Source organism: Odocoileus virginianus, chromosome 26 (assembly GCF_023699985.2).
Source record: "Odocoileus virginianus isolate 20LAN1187 ecotype Illinois chromosome 26, Ovbor_1.2, whole genome shotgun sequence".
Taxonomy (NCBI): Eukaryota; Metazoa; Chordata; class Mammalia; order Artiodactyla; family Cervidae; genus Odocoileus; species Odocoileus virginianus.
This window is the reverse complement of record NC_069699.1, coordinates 38,035,152-38,055,589: the sequence shown is the minus strand read 5'-3', so window position 1 is coordinate 38,055,589 and position 20,438 is coordinate 38,035,152. Positions and strand designations below refer to the sequence as shown.

Genomic DNA, 20,438 nt, shown 5'->3' with positions numbered 1-20,438 from the left:
TGCAGAGTACTTGCATTTTATTAAACCATTTATTAGAGATTTTACATAGAATATGGGCTTCCTGGGTGGCTTAGTGCTAAAGAATCTGGCTGCCAATGCAAGAGACACAAGAGACAGGGTTTGATCCCTGGATGGGAAAGATCTCCTGGAGGAGGAAATGGCAACCCACTCCAGTATCCTTACCTGGGAAGTCCCACGGACAGAGGAGCCTGGTGGGCTACAGTCCATGGGGTTGCAAAGAGTTGGACACGACTGAGAGGCTGAGAGCACACACACACACACACACACACACACACACACACACACGGTCACGTGCCTCCCTATATTCTTCATCTTCCAAATGGTTTCATGATGCTCTGTGTGTGCACTGCAGAAGAAAGGCACTAGAAGTGGATGTTATCTGTGCAATTGATATTGACAGCAGCTTAGGCACAGAACAGAGAGAACGTGTGGAAATCACCATCACAGCTTTGCAACTGTGTCAGCAATAAGGACGCAGGCCCCCCAAACATGACAATGGGACTGGGGGTATTTCTGGATGCAATGATGATAAGTCTACCTCACAATTACTAACTTTATTCTTGCTGATGTGCTTCTTTAAAGACTGGATTTAATGATTCTACTTTTAAGATGTCCAAGTTATTAATGAACTGACGCACTAAAACCTAAAAACAAGCAACCACAGTTAATCCTACTAGTGGCTGCTGCCTCTAATACTTCACACAGGCCATTCATTATCCTCTTTTTTTTCTTGTAGAACAGCTTCACTGACACAGAAAATTCTCATACATCCAGGGAACTTTCCTAACCATCTGAATCCACAGTCTTTACTTTTGACCTTGAACTTAATGTGTGGTCCTTATGGCATGCCTCTTCGCATTTTTGGCTATTTTTGTGTGTTTCACATCCTTCTTACACAACTGCAAACACCTGGAGGACAGGTACTGAGCCTTACAGAGCTTCTAAATCTGAAGCTCAGAACAATACCCTACGAAGGATGTTACTGTTCATCACACACTCTTTTAGGTTAGTAGTTGATCATTTTTTTAAAAAGATAAAACTGGTTATACATGGGCTGTATTTTAAAAAAGTGTTATGCATATTCTTAAACAATATCCAAGTGTGAGCATGTAATGCATTTTTAACTGAAGAGAGGTGCCCACTCATCCTGTGAAGAGGAGAATTTAGGACATCTCAAATACCAGTTTACAAAGCCCTCTCTGCCTTCTCAGCTTAGAAAATGTTACCTGAGAGAGACTTCTCTGTAAAGCAAATTTCCAGATTCCATTCTCCTCTGACCCAGACAATGAAATGTTGTGGTTTAAAAGCGATCGCTGGGAGCTGTGCTTATCAGCCACATTCCAAGGAGGCTGGGGCTACAGAAACCAGGCTGTGTGAGTGAATTCAGTCTTCTAGCCCCTAAGCAAGTCACTTTTTTTCCCTCTGAGCCTCAGTCCCCTCACCTTTTATATAAAGATAAAATGCACACTTCACACAATGTTGGAAATATAAAAATGTTTTATAATACAAAATTATCATAGTAGTGCCTGCAAAGCCAGGCACTACCATTATCACCTTTTTACAGATGAGGTAACTAAAGATCAGAGCTGTTGAACAACTTGCCCAAGGTCACACAGCTATTAAGGAGGAGAACCAGAATCTGAACCTTGGCATTCTGGTTACAAAGCCTTACCCTCTTCACTATTCTGCTGCATGCAAAAAAATTAAAGCATGTGATGTGAAGCACTTTTATAACTTGCAATTTATTTTTAAAAAGTAAAGTATTATTATTAATACAAATAGATGCTCATTATGTTTTTTAAAACATGACGTAACCAACAATTGTCTTAATGAAGGTACACACACTTTTGTCAGTGATACAAGCTACTGTCAAGGGAAACAATTAGAATTGAATTAGTACATCATCGCAAAAGAAGTTCCACTGACATCATTTCAACCAAAGAACTTATTCTTCACTGGAATTTCAAAAGGGAAAAAGAAATCCATGCTTCATCTGACAAGAAGAATACATTCTTGCAGCTCTGACAATGCCAAGCCTCTGAAAAAACAGGTTAAGGGAGGTGCTTCCACTGCAAATCATGAGTCCAGCATGAATCCCACAGAGGGATTCATACAACCATGCCAGTTTCCACCAGCAAGTCAAATGCCAGCCTCAACCATCCTACCATAAAGCCTTGGGGTACCGAACTGGAGCCCAAAAGAAACACGAAGGGCCAGCCACTGATGAGGCACGGCATGGCTGGTCCAGGCTCCATGGGTCAACGATGAAGCTCAAAACAGAGCGGGCTGTTTTCCAATCCTCCCTTCAACTTGTTTACTCACTAAGCTGCTTTGACACCACACCTGTTTCTGGACTAGCCTGGAGGCCCCCACAGCACAGCAGATGGCAGAGTGTTTGCATAACAAATGTTCTCAAGGGTCAGCCTGTGGAAGTAGCTTTGGGGACTGCTGCGGGCCGGACAGGACGGGCGGCAGGGGCCCTCTCGGGGGCCACAGAACAGCCATCAATCCCAGACTTTGCTGGGGACACATCCCACCATGTGAGGGTTGCAGGAGTCTGAGCTCTGAGTGTACCAGGCTCTGCTCTTCCTTCTGACAGTGCTGTCCAGGATAACAAAAACCCACGCCTGTAAGATCAAGTTACAAATGAGATCTTTGTTAATATTTAGTTGCTAGGTCATAATAGACTCTTGCGACCCCATAGAATGCAGCCCAGCAGGCTTCTCTGTCCATGGGATTTTCCAGGCAAGAATACTGGAGTGGGTTGTCATTTCTTTCTGCAGGGGATCTTCCTGACCCAGGGACCAAACACGCATCTCCCATATTGGCAGGCAGATTCTTTACCACTGAGCCACGTGGGAAGCCCACATAGGAAATCTAGTAAGGACATTAAGAACATACATACATACATAATACACACACACACATACACACACACATAAGAAAGAACAAAACTGTATCAATTTTAAAACCTAACTTCAAACATAATTCCAGCTAAACTTCCAACTTTGCCCTCTTGAATTTAACGAGATTTAACTCAAGTCTAAACTTTGTAACTCTCAAATTTCAATTCCTTACTCTCAAGTTTCTTAATTGTAATGTCAATTCATGCTTAGTCTTTTGAAGAGGGAAATCAAATTTAATAGCTGATTGGAATGAATTCTTATGATTTGTAAGATTGGTTTAAGGTCATACCTAGTCTTAAAATCCCCACTTCATGTTGTAGAGTTTGTTGCCAGAATACTGTCCTATTTTGGCAGGGCTATGGAAGAAATGGTTGCTCAATCATTCAACCGTTCATTAAAAAAAAAAAAAAAGAATCCATAATGCAAGAAATATAGCAGAAAGTTCCTCTGGTAGAGCAAGCAAATAGCCATCTTAGGGGCCATGCTTCACAGACAACCTGCATGTCTGGAGAGACCATCCACCCTACCCTCTTCCCTCAGTAACATCTGGTAGACTATAGTTTTCAACATGAAGAACTAGCTCTGCATATTCAGCTCCTTTTGACTAGTGAGTCAAGCTCAGGTTACTTGGAAACCAATGTGTTCAACATTAATAAGAATCTGGGACCCATTAACAGGGTGAGTTGAGAGGACCGGAAATAAACTGAGATTCACCTTGACTCCTCTCCCAGGCTTTCCGCTGACTCTCTGATCAGCCTTCCTTCACCCAGGGGTGATGGTAAAACTGCTGAGGTGATGATGACAAAGCAAGTGAGAAGACGCTCTGAAGGCAGGGACCACCTCTCTTTATTCTCTGCTGTCCTAACAGAAGCTAGAAGAGAAGTTGGCCTGCGGCTGGGTCGCAATAAATAACTGATACATACAAATAGAGTACACCAAGAAAGCCATTCGTGGCCTCCTGAATTACTCACAAAATCCTATGCAGGAGAGAACTGTATTTTTATTTCAGTTTCACAGACAAGAAAACCAAGCAAGAGAGAGTATCAAGACACTTGCCTAAAGCCGCATAGCTAAGAGTGAGCAGAGCTAGTCTCAATCTTCAGAGCAAACCATTCTCATAAGTGAGGGAAATAGTTTATAATTTCAAATCTCTCAGATGGGGAGGACATGGCTCTTTGTAACCTGCCTCAAGATTCATCCCATCAATTCAGGTTAGTGGTGGTAACTATGCTAAATACTGAAGTGAGAGACAACAATTCAGGCAAATTCAGTTGAAGAATTGGTGGATAGGTGTCGGGGGCAAGGAGAGCTCCCCAAAATAAATGCAAACATTGTGTGTGTACCTGAATTTTTCTACAGAAAATGCCCAGAGCTTTCAGACTGGAAAGATTTCTACGACCCCTCCAATGTTTAATGAATTAGCTGCTTATCATTAAATTATGCTTCCAATTGTCACCCCAAGCTTGCTCCTTGGAAGAAAAGATATGACAAGCCTAGACAGCATATTAAAAAGCAGAGACATTATTTTGCCGACAAACGTCCATCTAGTCAAAGCTATGGTTTTTCCAGCAGTCATGTATGGATATGAGAGTTGTAACATAAAGATAGCTGAGTGCCAAAGAACTTATGCTTTTGAACTGTGGTGTTGGAAAAGACTCTTGAGAGTCCCATGGGCTGCAAGGAAATCAATCAGTCCTTTTTCCTAAAGGAAATCAGTCCTGAATATTCACTGGAAGGACTGATGCTAAAGCTGAAGCTCCAATACTTTGGCCACCTGATGCAAAGAATTGACTCATTGGAAAAGACCCTGATGCTGGAAAAGATTGAAGGCAGGAGGAGAAGGGGATGACAGAGGATGAGATGGTTGGGTGATCACCTACTCGATGGACATGAGTTTGAGTAAACTCCAGGAGTTGGTAATGGACAGGGAAGCCTAGCATGCTACAGTCCATGGGGTCGCAAAGAGTTGGACATGACTGAGTGACTGAACTGAAATGAAAGAGTCCAGTGGGCTCCATATGCCTTTTGTATGCATGCTATGAAGGAAATAACTAGCATGAAAGCTTGGTGAGTGTTAGGTACGAGAACAGTCAGAGTCTGCAAATACCCCAGGTGTGGAAAAAGCCCCCAGAAATTGCTTAAGTAAGAATATTAGTTCACAATTCACTTGCAGTTAGCATTCATTCACAGTGAGACCAAAAAGTAAATCTATAAATAACCAATTGATCTTGAGGATAGTTTACACCATGGGACTCCATATCAAGGAACAGACTTGATGGTCTTCAAAAACATGGAAAGGAGACAAGAAATTCCACCTTATTGCAGTGCCTGCCAAGAGGATCTTTCTAACCATTTCATTTTCAATTATTGTCATCTGCAGTAAGAATATCCAGATTTAGATAAGGCTCTGTACTTGGGGAAATCACCCTCAAGCTTAAGACATATACAAGATGTTCCAAGAACTGCAATATACTACTTGCTCCTATGTCATCTGCAGAATCCATTTTGATTCTAGGCAACACATTTAACACAAAAAAGTCAGCAAACAGACAACATCTAGATGTAGGGAACCAGTTTAGCAAATTGCTGCAGGCGGCCTATACAGTTAAAGGCACCAATGAGTCCTTAAAGGAAGAAGGACATATTTCTTTCACATCCTACACATTTTAAGAAAGGAGAGAAAGCACAGAATTAATCCAGAATGCCCAGGCTCCAGAGAGAAAGATGAAAGAGTAAACATTCTGCTCTTGCCATGCTGATTCACAGAAAGATAAAAGAAGAGCTTGTAAAGGAGGAAGAGCAAGAGGGAGAGGAAAGGAGGAAGAGGAAATTAAAAAAAAGAGGGAGAAGAAGCAGCTGCTGTGGCAGCTACAGTGAACTTTTCTAACTGGAGTTCTCCAAACTGGAATAAGATGGCTGTTAAAGAAGTAAGTGAGCCACCACCCTAGGCATTTAACATGGACTCATATGTGAACTAAACCTAAGACTATAAAATAGAGAAGATGGTAAGTACAAGATGACTGTACTAAAACACCATGAAATAAACACATGTAGTCAGCGCGTGATCCTTTAAAGCTAGTATGATGATAATGCAGTTTATAGAGAACAACAATGTTCACAAATCAACTCATCACAAATTACATGCTTACCAGATCTATTAATGTAATGACCTTGGGAGTTGACTCAGAGTCTTCCTTAACCTAACAAGCATGCTAAATATCACCAATTAGGTTGGCAATTAAAATTATAATTTATCTAACACATTTCCCTCACCCAATTCCTGCCTCTTTCTATGGCTCAAGAAGCTGTTGGGTGATCAATAGCAGCTCTTAGGCTATGACGCTCACTCGTGCTCTTTCTCTTTCCCTTTCCTCTCTCTTTTAAGCATTTCTATTATGGATAATTTATTAAACCTTAAATTTCTTTCCTATTTGTAAGTTTCAGCAAAATTTAGTCAGGTTTCAACATAGAGTGTCAAGGGATAATTAGGACAGTTAGCAGTAATTTATCATTTCTCAGCTGGGTTTTCAAGCTGCCGCTGACTATCTGCAAAAGTCCGTCAGCCAGTTCTACACAGATCACTATGAAATCTCATTTCAGTTCAGTTCAGTTCAGTGGCCCAGTCGTGTCCGACTCTTTGCGACCCCATGAATCGCAGCACGCCAGGCCTCCCTGTCCGTCACCAACTCCCGGAGTCTACCCAAACCCATGTCCGTCGATTACCTTTGTGCAAATCACTTTTCCACTTAACTGAAGTAAGTTGAAAGAAAGTCAACCCATTCCTGAAAATCTAGCCACCAGTGTGTGCATGTGTGTGTCACTGGAGTGCGTCTGAGGCCGGAGAGTCCAATGAACTCCTACAATGGCTAATGGGTGTTACAATGCCAGGGCAGCTTTTCCCACCTGCTATGTGTCAGAACTGGAAATGAGGCAGCCCAACCTCAGGTTAGATCTTTGGAAAATATGCATGGGACCCTACTGAGAGGTCAACAGCACATTTTCCAGAGCAAATATCGCCTCACATGTAGTCCAAAAAAGATGGAAAGCCTGGAGAAGGCAGAGACAACAGTTCTGCACCGCTTCCATGGAGAAGAGGCATTTTATTAAGCCGGAGCTGAAAAGGGAGGACCCTGTGTTCTTTTGAGAGACTCATTTACTAGATGGTGAAAAATGAATGCTCTGGGTAATTTCATTTCAAATTGATTTATTTCTAAATGGGAGAAAATTGACACTTGGTGAAGAAAGTAAAAAGCAAGTGTCTGGGAAGAACCAGCTAGTCTCAGGTATAACCTAATTATATGAACAAAGGAAATAAGAACAGAAGGCAGGGTGCAAGGTCACCCAGGAAAGTCATTTCTTGCGATGAATACCTTCTTTTTCCCCTCCCGACAGACTCCCAGAAAAGTACAAACTGACCCCTATCTCCAGTTTATTTCTGACACCTAAAACCTAATCAAAGTTCACTTTAAAAAAAATCTAATAGTTATTCTCAATTAGATTGCACAGCAAATTAAATCATAAATTTCTCTCTCCTAACCCTGGTTTGTCACATTCCTAAAATACAACTTTCTACCCTCTGGCACTTTATTTAAATCTCTGAGGCCACGCTCAGAAGCAAGTTATGGATTTGATAATTTGCTAATGTGGCCACAGTCATTGTTCTGAGCCATATTTATGATTTTATTGGATCTTAGAACAATCAATAATAATCCATCGATGTCCCTGACTCTGGGGTTTTCTCACAGTCCACAAATGGGGCAGTGGATTCATTTTTAATGTACTCACTTAGCACTGCTTCCCTGAGAGAGAGTCCTGCATATATTAATAAAGGCCAAGGAATGAATGGCATCAGTGCACATACCTTACCCTGAAGAATTAGCTGCAGGAGAAGATTTAACACAGAAAGCAGGGGAAGAATAGACTAACAGGGCCCATTTTGTACAGCACCAGTCATTAAAGTTAATGGAATTACCCTGTGGTCATGCACTAAAGGGAGCCTTTGGGAAGTTAAGCTCTTCTAGGGCCATTGATTCTCAGACTTTCACTCCACAATCCCCACTGGCATCTGATGAGTACTGCAGATATGCAGAAACACTTTAGAAACTGTTGACTCAAACTGCCAGTTAAGCATACTAAGGAGTAACAATAACTGAATATTTTAGAGGAGATGATCAAATGGACGATGGTTTTCATGGACAGTAGCAGAAAGTTCAAGTCTTCCTGGATGAAACAAGATGGGAACTTTATTAAATCCTGCAACCAAAAAGTCTAGATGTTGTACAGGATTCAGGGCTGGTTAATTCAGAACCCCCAATAATGTCACCAAAGATCTGACTTCTTTCCATCTCTGCCCATTGGGGCCTCAGTATCTGGTTCATTCTAAAGCAGGTTGGAATCCTAGGAATACTAAGATGGTGGCCAGCGGCATCAGGGTTAGCGCCTTCTTATTTACAAGCATCCCTTCCACAAATCCTCGAGGATCTGGGATCAGCCGTTTCTGAAGCCGAGGGACTCCTACTCTCTACATGACTTAGGTCAGGATTAATCAAAGTCATCACTGTGGCAAAGAGTTGGCTGAAGCCAGGGATGGGCAGCCCCTGGGCCAACCATCTTGCTCACTGTGCTTTTGCAAATACAGTTTGATTGGCATACAGGCATATCCAGTTTTACAATTCATTTACATACTTTGAATAGCTGCCTTTGTGCTGTAAGGGTAGTCGTATAATTGTGACAGAGACCATCAAGCCCTCAAAGCCTAAAATGTTTACCATTTGGGCTTTTACGAAAAAATCTGCCATCCTCTGGAGTAACTAAATGAGGTTAGCACCTAGAGCTAGAGATGGATTCACATGCATCCTGTCTCCTTGGCTGCTCAATAGCAGAATATGGAGAGGATGCCGGGGAGACCAGCAGTGCCCAGAAGAGATATGATACCACATTATTCAACTTCCTGGAAACCTGAAAACCAAATCACTTTAAAGGATCCAACATACTGAGCACATGTGAAATACCCTCTGTCTTTAGAATATAATCCAAACAATAAGCACATTAAAAATAGAACTACGACTCCTTACAGTGGTGGTGTACTTAATGCGGGTAGAACAATCCTTCTGCTCATCTCTTCAAACCTATCTTCCATCATCACCTCTCTCTCTGCCCTGAAGCCCTGCCCACCCAGTCTCCAACACTCTCCTTGACTTTGCCAAGCTCATCTCTGCTGCTCTTTCCTTGGCCCAGAAGCTTTTTCCCTCCCCAGTTCTTTCCTTGGCTGGACTCTGGTCATTCCTCAGGTCTCAGTTTAGGGGTCACCTTTGCAGTGGGCCTGTTCTGACCACCCTACCTAAAGCAGCCCATTCCCCCATCCCCCTTCCTCTCCCCATGTTGCCCTCATTCACAGTGCCGTTTACAGCCTTTCTAAAACTTCTCAAAATCTGCAATTACTTTATCTGTTCATTTTCATGTAGAGAAAGACAATAAGGTTGAGAGTTATTCCTTGGCAGTCTTTCCTCTCCTTGTATCCCAGTTCCCTGAAGTGCTTGAAACATAGTAGGTACTGAATCAACACAGGTAGGAGGAATTAATATGAACTATACAACTACTGTACAGCATACTGGGTTCCCAGGTGTAGAGGAAGATGTGAGACTGATTTAAAGTCTACAGAGGGTGATCATTTACAGGAAGAGTGAGATACTACATGACTTTCAAGGTCACATGCCTGTCTGGGGTTCTCTGAGTCACCCCCTGCTCTGAGGTCCTTCCTCAAGAGTGAGTTTCACCTCTGGTCATGTGATGGCAGAGCTGAGCTTGGAATCACATCTATTCCTTCTAAGATTAAACAGTGTCCTCAAAATTACCCTGCTAGAACTTGATTACACCTGGGAGTTTATACCATTTATAACTGACAGAAGAATTGAAACACAAATAAAAGGTCCTGTTGGGTCGATTTCCAGGGCACCCTTCTAGAAAGTATGATTAGAAAATTTTTTTTTTTCAGGGACCAAACACTGATACACAGACTCTGGGGCAGGGGGCAGAGATCTGAATATGAACATTAGGCTAAATGGATTTTGCCACAAAGTAAAAGAATATGTGATGAGTTCACTTTGTTCACTCAATGCTGTTTATTCTTCTAAACCACTTTAGGCAAGGTCAACATCCTAAACAACTTCATTTTTATTTTTCATGTGTAACATCAGGAACAAGAAAAGCGTATTCAAAAGGATAAACTACAGGGGAAAGAAATGTGGGTTTTCATTACGAGAGCCCAATAGAATTATCTTTATGTTGAAGCCCAGAAGGATTGCAAACCATCATTTTCATCCTTTCCCCCTGTGGCGTGGGATTAATCTGATTCAGAAAGCTTCTAGCAATTTATGTCTCTCTTTCCCTCATCTTGGTGGATGAGTGGCTCTTCCAGAAAGAGGATTTGCTATGAGGCTGCAGGTGTAGGATTGATGTTTCATGACACATCAGGTTAAAATTTCAAAACTATTCTTTCTCAGCACTAACATACTTCACGAATAAATTGGAGGAGAATTTCTCACTGTGTTTGGCCCCACAGCCATTACACATTTTCACCAATCCAATGTTTTTCACTCAGATGTCATTAGAAAGGTCATTATTTGAATTCTTCCATGTATGTGCCTCTGCACCTTGCCATGTCTATTATTCATTACCCTGCCTTCCCTCTGACCCAGGCTTGGTTATCAAACCCTTAGTCTTCCAGCTGCTTTTTGAGCCTTGAGAATTACTTTAGTAATGGCTGTGGCATAAAGAAAGGACTAACAGGAGCCTCTGAAAAAAATGAATAATTCAGGATGAATTTGGGAATAAGAATCAAATCTAGGTCATCTAGATCAAGAATCAAAATGTATTAATATTAAACAAATAAAACAGCAGTTCATAAATCTGGGTAACCACCAGAATCAACTGCAAGTCTAGGTCACCAAGACTGAGAATCAAAACATATTTAGGTACACAAATAAAATGGCAGTTCATAAATCTGTTGTAACCATCATAATCAACTGGGGACTTTTCAAAAAAACTTTTTTTGGGGGCCCCGTCATCAGAGCCCACTCATTGGAAAAGACTCTGGTGCTGGGAAAGATTAAGGACAGGAGAAGGGGGTGACAGAGGACGAGATGGTTGGGTGACATCATCAACTCAATGAACATGAGTTTGAGCAAACTCTGAGAAATGGTGAAGGACAGGGAAGCTTGGTGTGCTGTAGTCCATGGGGTTGCAAAGAGTCAGACGTGACTGAACAACTGAACAGCAAAATCAGAGATGTGAACATAGGAAGTCTGAGCACTAGTTATGTGCTTAAGATAAAGAGAGAAGAAAGAACGGATGAGCAGAATCGTTTCCCAATGGAAAACTCTTCTGATGGAATGCCTGTGAAATAAAAATTATAGTTTCCTATATTTCTTCATAAAATATAAATAATATAATGGAAAATCAGGAACATATTAAGTAGGCGGTGAAAGCTCCCTGTACCCTGGACAACCCAGGGTGCTCCTTCCAGCTGGTACTGAACTCCAGGGGCATCTCAACACAATATTGCCTGTTTCACTAAGCAACATATAGATCCACATATTTTACACTCAAATAGATGTCTCCTTTTATATTTTGTTATTTTTACTAAGTACTAAAACAAATGGTTTCAGTTTTGTCTGGATCTGTTTGAGCTAAAATGTCCAGTATCAACCAAAGCATCCATTATTTTAGGGACTTTCATTCCCTGTTCTGTATTTAAGGTGTATAATGTGGCCTGTAACAAATTAATCATCTGAGAAGACTGAACTGACCACTCATATTTAGTCAAAACTATTCAGTCCTTGTCACAGGATTCATCAGAACAAGTTTAACTACAGTTTTTTTTTTTTTTTAAGCAAAATAAACACTTTACCCAAGCCAGTTATTTATTTTTTTTGTTTTATTCCTTTATTATTGGCTAACATAAATGTCAATTTCTTAAATTTTCAATTGCTAAAAGCATTTAACTTTTAAAAATGTACTTGTTTTATTTATTTATTTATTTATTTTTTATTAGTTGGAGGCTAATTACTTCACAATATTGTAGTGGTTTTTGTCATACATTGACATGAATCAGCCATGGATATACATGTATTCCCCATCCCAATCCCCCCTCCCACCTCCCTCTCCATCTGATCCCTCTGGGTGTTCCCAGTGCACCAGGTCCGAGCACTTGTCTCATGCATCCAACCTGGGCTGGTGATCTGTTTCACCCTAGATAATATACATGTTTCGATGCTGTTCTCTTGAAAGATCTCACCCTCGCCTTCTCCCACAGAGTCCAAAAGTCTGTTCTATACATCTGAGTCTCTTTTTCTGTTTTGCATATAGGGTTATCGTTACCATCTTTCTAAATTCCATATATATGTGTTAGTATACTGTAATGGTCCAAGCCAGTTATTTAGATGTTACAGGCTTAAAACTTTAAACTTAAAATGAAGTGGTTACATGGAGTTAGAGAATTTTATGCACATTGTCCTAGACCTGAAACATATGCAGCAAAATAGTGAGAGAATAGTATCTTCAGTGGTTACTAGTACTTAGCACCTAGTATTTCACAGCAAAATGACAGAGAATAAGTGCCCCAACTGCATCAACAGAGGGAAGGTGAGTCTGAATAATAATGCCTTATATTTACATAGCACTTTAAGGTCTATAAAGCACTTTGCCTTTCACAGTATATTTGATTTGACCGTCAGTAAAATAAACCCCCAAATTCTCAGCATCAGGTGGAAAAGATAGTTCACCGAAACCTATAAAACACTAACATTAAGAAAGCATCAGAATATTTGCCACATTTTTGTGTCACAGATCCCAAAATAAATTTAACAGCCAATACCCACTTTGTTATATGTCAGGACCTCCAATTACTAAAGGAATTTGTTTGGTAGCACTAATGAAAAATTAAACATCTAAAACATATAATTCTGCTATAAATTGACATAAAGTAGTATTTAGGTTAGTTAACCTTCACCTGCATAGTAAAATTACAGAGAGAGTCCCCTGGGTACTTTTAGATGGAAGTCACATTATTCTAAGCAGGGAAAAACAGTGCAGATGAATCTGTGTTGAGCGAGACAAAATATTTACAAAACATCTCCTTATGTACCTTTGGCTATGCTTACAGAGTGCAAAGCAGTCAATCCTAAAGGAAATCAACCCTGAAAATTCACTGGAAGGATTGATGCTGAAGCTGAAGCTCCAATACTCTGGCTACCTGATGCCAAGAGCTGACTCATTTGAAAAGACCCTGATGCTGGGAAAGATCGAGGGCAAGAGGTGAAGGGGGCAACAGAGGATGAAGTGGTTGGATGGCATCACCAACTCAATGGACATGAGTCTGAGCAAACTCTGGGAGACAGTGAAGGACAGGGAAGACTGGCGTGCTGCAGCCCATGGGGTCGCAAAGAGTCGGACACGACTGAGCGACCGAACAACAGCCACTGAGTGCAAGGTGTTTTGAGCATCAGCTCAGATGATATAATGGAAAATCAGGCTTTCACACAAGCCTGGGTTTGAATCTCAGCTCTCCTATCTGTAACTTGTGTTGTTGTTCTTATTGTTGTTGATAAGTGACTGCCTCCGTAAACCTTAGTCTAAGTATAAAATATCAATGCCCCATTTTTAGACTCATGAGGATTAAGTGAAAATTATAAACTAATAGCAAATATTTATTGAGATGTTCCTGTGTGTCAAGTGCTATGTCAAAGACATTTACATGTATTGTAATCTGTTTTATCTTCACAATACCCCTGTGAGGCAGGATACTATTAAGACCCCCATTTTATAAGCTTATAAATAGATAAGGCTAAAAAAAGGTTGATTTTTGCAAGAGTCATAGAAATGATAGGTGATAGCTCTGGGAAGGAAACCAGGCCATCTGGCTTCAGAGTCCTCCCTCTTCATCAGGAGTGTAGTCCTGATGACATTTCCCTTCCACCCTCACTCCATCTGCAGCATTCCCCTCCGATCCACCTAAGCCTCCCTTGAGTTTGAGAGAACAGGGAAAAAATGAACAAATAGAAATGGAAGAAGACCAGAGAGTTTGGTTAATTTTCCTTTCAGTGCTTTGACCCAAATGGCATCATGTGATTCAAGATTAACTAATTAGAAATGGAAAAATTCAGTGATTTGATACTCACTTAGAAGAGGGTTTAAGGGTTTAGAAGAAAGAAAGGGTTTAGAAGAAGAAAGAAGAAAGAAACTTTCCCACAGGGGAAAGACAGGCTCATTTCCCTTCTCCTGCCAAGAAAGCCAGGGATGAGGGCTTTTGCCTCCAAATCAGGCGGGGAAGGAAAGTCAAGGGGAAGGATGGGATCGGAGGTGTCCACACCCCCCTGTACACCCAACCCCATCCCCTGAACACCAAACTCAACTTCGATTTACCAAACTCAGGCAAACTGGGTTCATTTTCAGAGCAGAGATGCAAATTGTAAGGCAACTGCAGAAGATAAAAGTGATTGCATCCTGAAGATACTAATTCTTCAGCAGTAGACACAGGCATTAGATATAAACATAGGCAAGGTGATTTTCCTCATGGCTTTAATCAAATGATAAAAGTTCTCTGGCAAATTACAGCTCTCATGAAATTTCTTTCCAGATGAAAATAATAAATACCAGTCAAGTAAGAATCATTTTGATTTTTAAGATGTTGGTTTCTCCTTTCTCTGCACACCAAATATGAGGAATTCTTCTGGATGAAAAGTAAGCTGCTATGTGGAGACTCCTCCACATCCCGTCACATCTTTGCTAAGTGTCTCTGCACTGGGGAGATCTGTACATGAGCATCACTGACTGTGTCTGTTAAAATGCAGCGCCCTGGGTCTCACATCAGACCTACTGAGCCAGCAGAGGGGGCAGACAGGTTTCTGTCCTACTGAAGCCTACTTTAAGCAGTTGTGAAGTCCAGTGTTGGTTCAGGAGCACAGCTTACTCATTACCACCAAGGGATACAGCAGAGGCTGAAAGTCATTGGGGCCGAGATTTCACACCCCAAGTAATAATGCAGATATCCGAATATGCAAGGGGTCAATTCTGTAAGTTCAAACTAGATGTTCAAACTATGCAAGTGATATGATCAGAACAAAGTGGTTTTATTTTTTTTCCCCAAGAATGTAAGCTAAAAGGCAGTAATTAATAGTGAGAGAATTTACTGTATGAATAAGTGAACTAGACAAGGCTGCAAACAACCTGTATACCACAAACAGTCTCATAAAGTGACACCTTAGCCTGTCTTAAGGACAAGAAAACTGAGAGTAAGATTAAAATGAACAAAAACGTGGACTTCCCTGGTGGTCCAAGGGTTAAGAATATGCCTGCTAATGCAGGGGACACGGGTTTGATCCCTGGTCTGGGAAGATCACACATGTCTTGGAGTAACTAAGTCTGTGTGCCCCAACTACTGAGCCCGCACTCCAGAGCCCTAGAGATGCAACTACTGAGTCCACATGCCCTAGAGCCTGTGCTCCGCAACAAGAGAAGCCACCACAATGAGATGCCCACACACCACAACTAGAGAACAGCCCTCGACTCATGTCGCTAGAGAAAGCCCACACAAAGCAACGAAGATCCAGCACAGCCAACTTAAGTAAGTAATTAATAAAAAAAAAAAAAAAGAAAGAAACATGCTTAAGGCCCTAGGGACAAGATGTGGTGGGCTGGGCATTCTATTCCCTTCTGAAATATGAGGAAATAAATGTTCATAGAGGTTAAGAGGCTGGGCCAAACTCACAAAGCTAAAACTTCTACGGAGCCTCTTACTGACGTCAAAGTGTATTAGCTCCTGGACTTTACTTGGAGCTAAAACATCCTCTAAGTTCATAAATTGCAAAGATTAGCAAATCTCCTTGTGGAAGGGACGTAAGAAACTCCTCAGTAAATGGAAGAGCTTGTTTGTTGTTATTTTAATTTGTAAATCACAATTTCTTTGAAGAAATCTTTCTTTGTTCTTCCGAAAGCAATCCAAAAAAGTAATCACTAATGTATCAACAGTTAATAAGAGACACTTCCCACTGAGTTAACACTATAAAATTAAATATCTAAGTAGAGGATTCAAGCACCATAAACATAGAAGAGTGTAAGCAAGCATATTTTATAAATAGCTCTTATAAAATTCTAAATTACCTGCCTGCCATAAATCTCTCTCTTTAATATACATAAAGCACTCTCCCACCTAAAGAAGCACATAGTAATTGCTCTAAAAGCTCACATTAAACTTACTCAGTAGCATCTCTTTTAAAGGACAGAACATTGCCTTAATGATGTGGCTAGTTGAAATTACATTTTTGGAGTATGATTTGGGAATTGGATTAGTGGCAATTCTGGTCTTTGTCAGTGATGGCAGAATAAGGGAGATTCTTGATAGAAACTCCAGAGAACCTACACCTCCGACTGCACAATGAAATACAACACATCATCTGCTTCTATAAGTTAGGAGAATAGATTTGTTCTATCATTAGCATCCCCGCCCTCCTCCCCGTACCACCCAAGAGAGCCATAGTAAACAATGACAAAATGCAGGTTCTCATGAAGCTTACATTCTCCAGGGACTAAAGAAACAATATGGTACAGGGGTGGAAAGTAACATACCAACAAATAAAAGACAGTGAAGACCCTGAAGGAAATCAAATAAGGCACACAACGTTGCCTGCCATTAAGCCACCAGCTATTGCAGCAGCTCCTACAGTGTACCCTGAGGGGAATTCAGGAAGGAGAAAAAGTGGATATTGGCCCTAGATAGTAATGATGTATATCAAAGGGATGATTTCAAGAAGCCAGATTCTTGCACATTCCCATACATAGAAAAGCGGTAAAATCATTACCCTGAGAGGAAGGGTTTTTTGTGTGATTATCAATATAATAATCTTTTGATGTTCTACTACATTTTTTCCAGTAAAAATCCTATACATCCTGGCTTCCCTTTCATCTCTTTGGAACAGTTCATCTGAGCTATCTGAGAGACTTCTTAGTCTATAGTCTTAGTCTTCCCAGGCTATAGTCCTCAGCAGGGTCTCAGAATAAAACACAACCCGCAACTGTTAGGTTATGGGGTTTTGTTTTTAGTTGACAAAGGCAAACAGGATAGGGAGTGTGGGGCTTAGGAGGGCTACTTCAGATGGGGGGGGGTGTCTGGGAGGGCTAATGATAAAGCAACATCTGGTTGTATATGTACATGATGAGATGCTGTGCACTTAGTTTGCTCAGTTGTATCTGACTCTGTGGTTACATGGACCATATCCCACCAGCTTCTCTCTCCATGGAATTTTCCATGCAAAAACACTGGGGCAGATTGCCATTTCATACTCCAGGGGATCTTCCCAACCCAGGGATTGAACCCTCATCTCTTGTGACTCCTGAATCAACAGGTGGATTCTTTACCATTAGCACCACATGGGAAGCCCCTTGTACATGGTGATAAGTATCAATAGATGCATATGGTGGTGCAGAAAAAAGGGATCATTTCTCGAGCCTGTAGGATATTCAAACTGCTTCAACAGTCACCTGGTGGATAACGGTGCCCTCTTACATTTAAACTCAAACAGGAGAGTGAATAATCAGCTGAGAAGTAAGAGGTCATTTTTTTAGTTTGATATTTCCCTTTCGTCACAAATGCCTCTCTGAGTAAGCTAGTCCACCTTGTTCTTTGCAAAGAAGAATTTAAAGCCACAAAACAAAAAACCCTAAAGGGGCACCATGTTCAAGAGGCTCACTCAGCAGTGCACTCCCCTAACAACAATGTTGCTTCAGAGGAAGAGACCATTATGGGCTTATTGCTATTACTGTGCAGTGGGAGGCAAAAATGGTTTAGAACCCAGGCATTAGGTGGGATATCAACAGACAGAAGCAAAGATGAACAAAACAGTCACTGCATTTTCCATGGCAGGCTGTCAAATAACAGCTTCATAATATTCGGCTGTGTGAATTTCAAAATCCGAAACGCTCAGATTTTGTTTTCAAAACCCAATAGCTAGGGGCTTCCATGGTGGTCGAGTGATTAAGAATTCACCATGCAATGCAGGGGAAATGGGTTCAATTCCTGGTCTGGGAAGATCCCACATGCCACAGAGCAACTAAGCCCATGCAACCCAGCTGCTGAGCCTGTGCTCTCGAGCCCAAGAACCGCAACGAGAGAAGCTACCGCAATAAGAAGCTCTGAGCCACGGCTCGAGAGTAGCCCCTGCCTACTGCAACTAGAGAAAAGCCTGTACCACAACAAAGACTCAGTGCAGCCAAAAATAACAATAAATAAATAATTAAAAAGCCAAAACCGAGTAGCTAAATATTGACGATGCAGTTTTGCTCTCTGGCGGGGCTGACTTCTGGCTTCCTTGGGTCAAGGTTATGGGGCCATCACTGCGTACTATTTTATCACTGTGGAACAGAAAGACTAGTAAATATCTACAATCTGAGAAGACTCATAGGATGTTAACAGTGAAGACTCAAAAGCCCCAAACACAAAGATTCTGTCAGTAGATTCAGAATAAAAACAGAATCAACCTTTCTATTAAAGTAACATGAAAAGTAATTCTTATGTAGGTAATATAAGAATCATACTTAGAAAAAATAGATTAGACAACTTTTGATATGTAGACTTGTTCTAAAAGGACAGTTTTCAAAACTATGTCATCCACCGAGATTATAGTTGTATGTACATGCATGCCCAGTCAGTTTAGTCACATCCAACTCTTTGTGACACTATGGACTGTAGCCTACTAGGCTCCTCTGTCCATGGGATTCTCCAGGCAAGAATACTGGAGTAGGTTGCCATGCCCTCCTTCAGGGAATCTTCCAGACCCAGGGATCGAACCCATGTCTCCTGTGTTGCAGGTAGATTCTTTACTGCTGAGCCACTGGGGAAGCCCAGCTGTATGTACAGCTGACTCTTAAAACCTGGGGGTTAACAGTTCCAAACCTCCCTCAAAGTGGAAAATCCATGTATAATTTATAGTCAGCCCAGATACATGCACTTCTGCATCTGCAGATTTCACCAACCACTGATCTATATTACTATAGTATTTACTACTGAAAAAATGCCTATATAAGTGAACCCTCCCCATTCAAACTTCTGTTATTCAAGGGTCAAATGCATGTGGATGCTTTCTTTTAGCCATTTAATATTACACAAAGGGTTTGAGATGGCCCAGGTAATTCATATGGGAGAAATCCTGTGATCACATAGGAAACAACTGAAAGATGTCCAAAAGAATATAATCTATCAAAAACTGTAAAAAAAATAAATAAATAAAAAATTTCCAAAAACTGTAATCTAAAAAAACAAACATCTTAAGCTAAAATAAAATGGTAATAATGATAAGAACCACATTCAACAATTTATATCTGAGTGCTGTACTCCAAAAATTATTCCAACATCACCACCAAAGCTAACAAAATCATTAAAAATTTTGGTCAGATCACTGGGACATGAAAAAGTAGTCAGTACTAGAGTCAGAGAGTCTACAGCCACGGTAGTCAGCCATACTAGATTCGGTGCTTGTTGGGTTTTTTTGCTTTTATTTTTTAAGTTTTATTGCCATTTTTAATTGATATACAATTCAAATAACATAAAAGTTACCATTTTCAAATGCAGTAGGTTTTAAAAATATTCATAATGTTGCACAACTATCACCACTAATTCCACCAGTAATCATCCCCAAAAGAAACTCCTTCTCAGTACTCATTTCCCATTCCCTTTTTCCTACAGTCCTTGGTAACCACTAATCTACTTTTTGTCTCTATTCAGTGCCTGCTTGCCTAGGAAAGATTTTAATGTTCCATTCAGAATCCTGAAATAAAAATTTGAGATCGTATAACCTATACAGTCATATACATTTCAGCTGTTTCCTTCGTGTACTCTACCAACCTGCGCACGCCTCTTGACAAGGTCTGAATTTCTCCCCTGTTACTCCTATGCCTTTGCAGTGTTCTGTGAATGGCTAAAGGAATTCCATTAAATAGATACTGCACAAAGTAAGCATCTAACTCATCTGCTAGTTTGGGGATTTATATTTGAATATTGATTTTTTTAAAAGTCTAGCAACTGGATTTCTGTTTTTCAAAAAACAATTTCAAAATGAAGCTACTCCTATTAGACTTTTTTTTTTTTTCCTTTCTTTCTTTCTTTTTTTTTTTTTTTACCATCTGCATGTTTGGAAGCTAGGCACAGAGGTTGAGAAAAGCTGAGAATCCCATCTTTATCACACTGTGTGTCTGGAGCAAGGCTAAGCTCTTTTTTATCATAAGGAATTACATTTGCTCCTTAAAGAACTTCCCAGAGATTCTATGTTAAAAGCCCCGTGGTAGCTGTGTTAAGCATTATAGCCACATGCAGATGAGCATCAAAGGCGCAGTAAGTTTATTTGGCATTGCTTGGTACCAAGCATTATCTTACTTGCTCACATCCAGTCTCACAGCCATAAAACCTTATTTCACAAAAATGTAACATTAACACCCCAGTTAGACTTGCTTCTGATTTCTAAC

At 40.7% G+C, this 20,438-nt stretch overlaps 1 protein-coding gene across 19 annotated transcripts in view; it reads right to left on the bottom strand.

Moving 5' to 3' along the window:
- Window positions 1-20,438, bottom strand: part of FHIT (fragile histidine triad diadenosine triphosphatase) — a 1,472,927-nt gene that overhangs the window by 264,288 nt on the left and 1,188,201 nt on the right. The window lies entirely within an intron of this gene.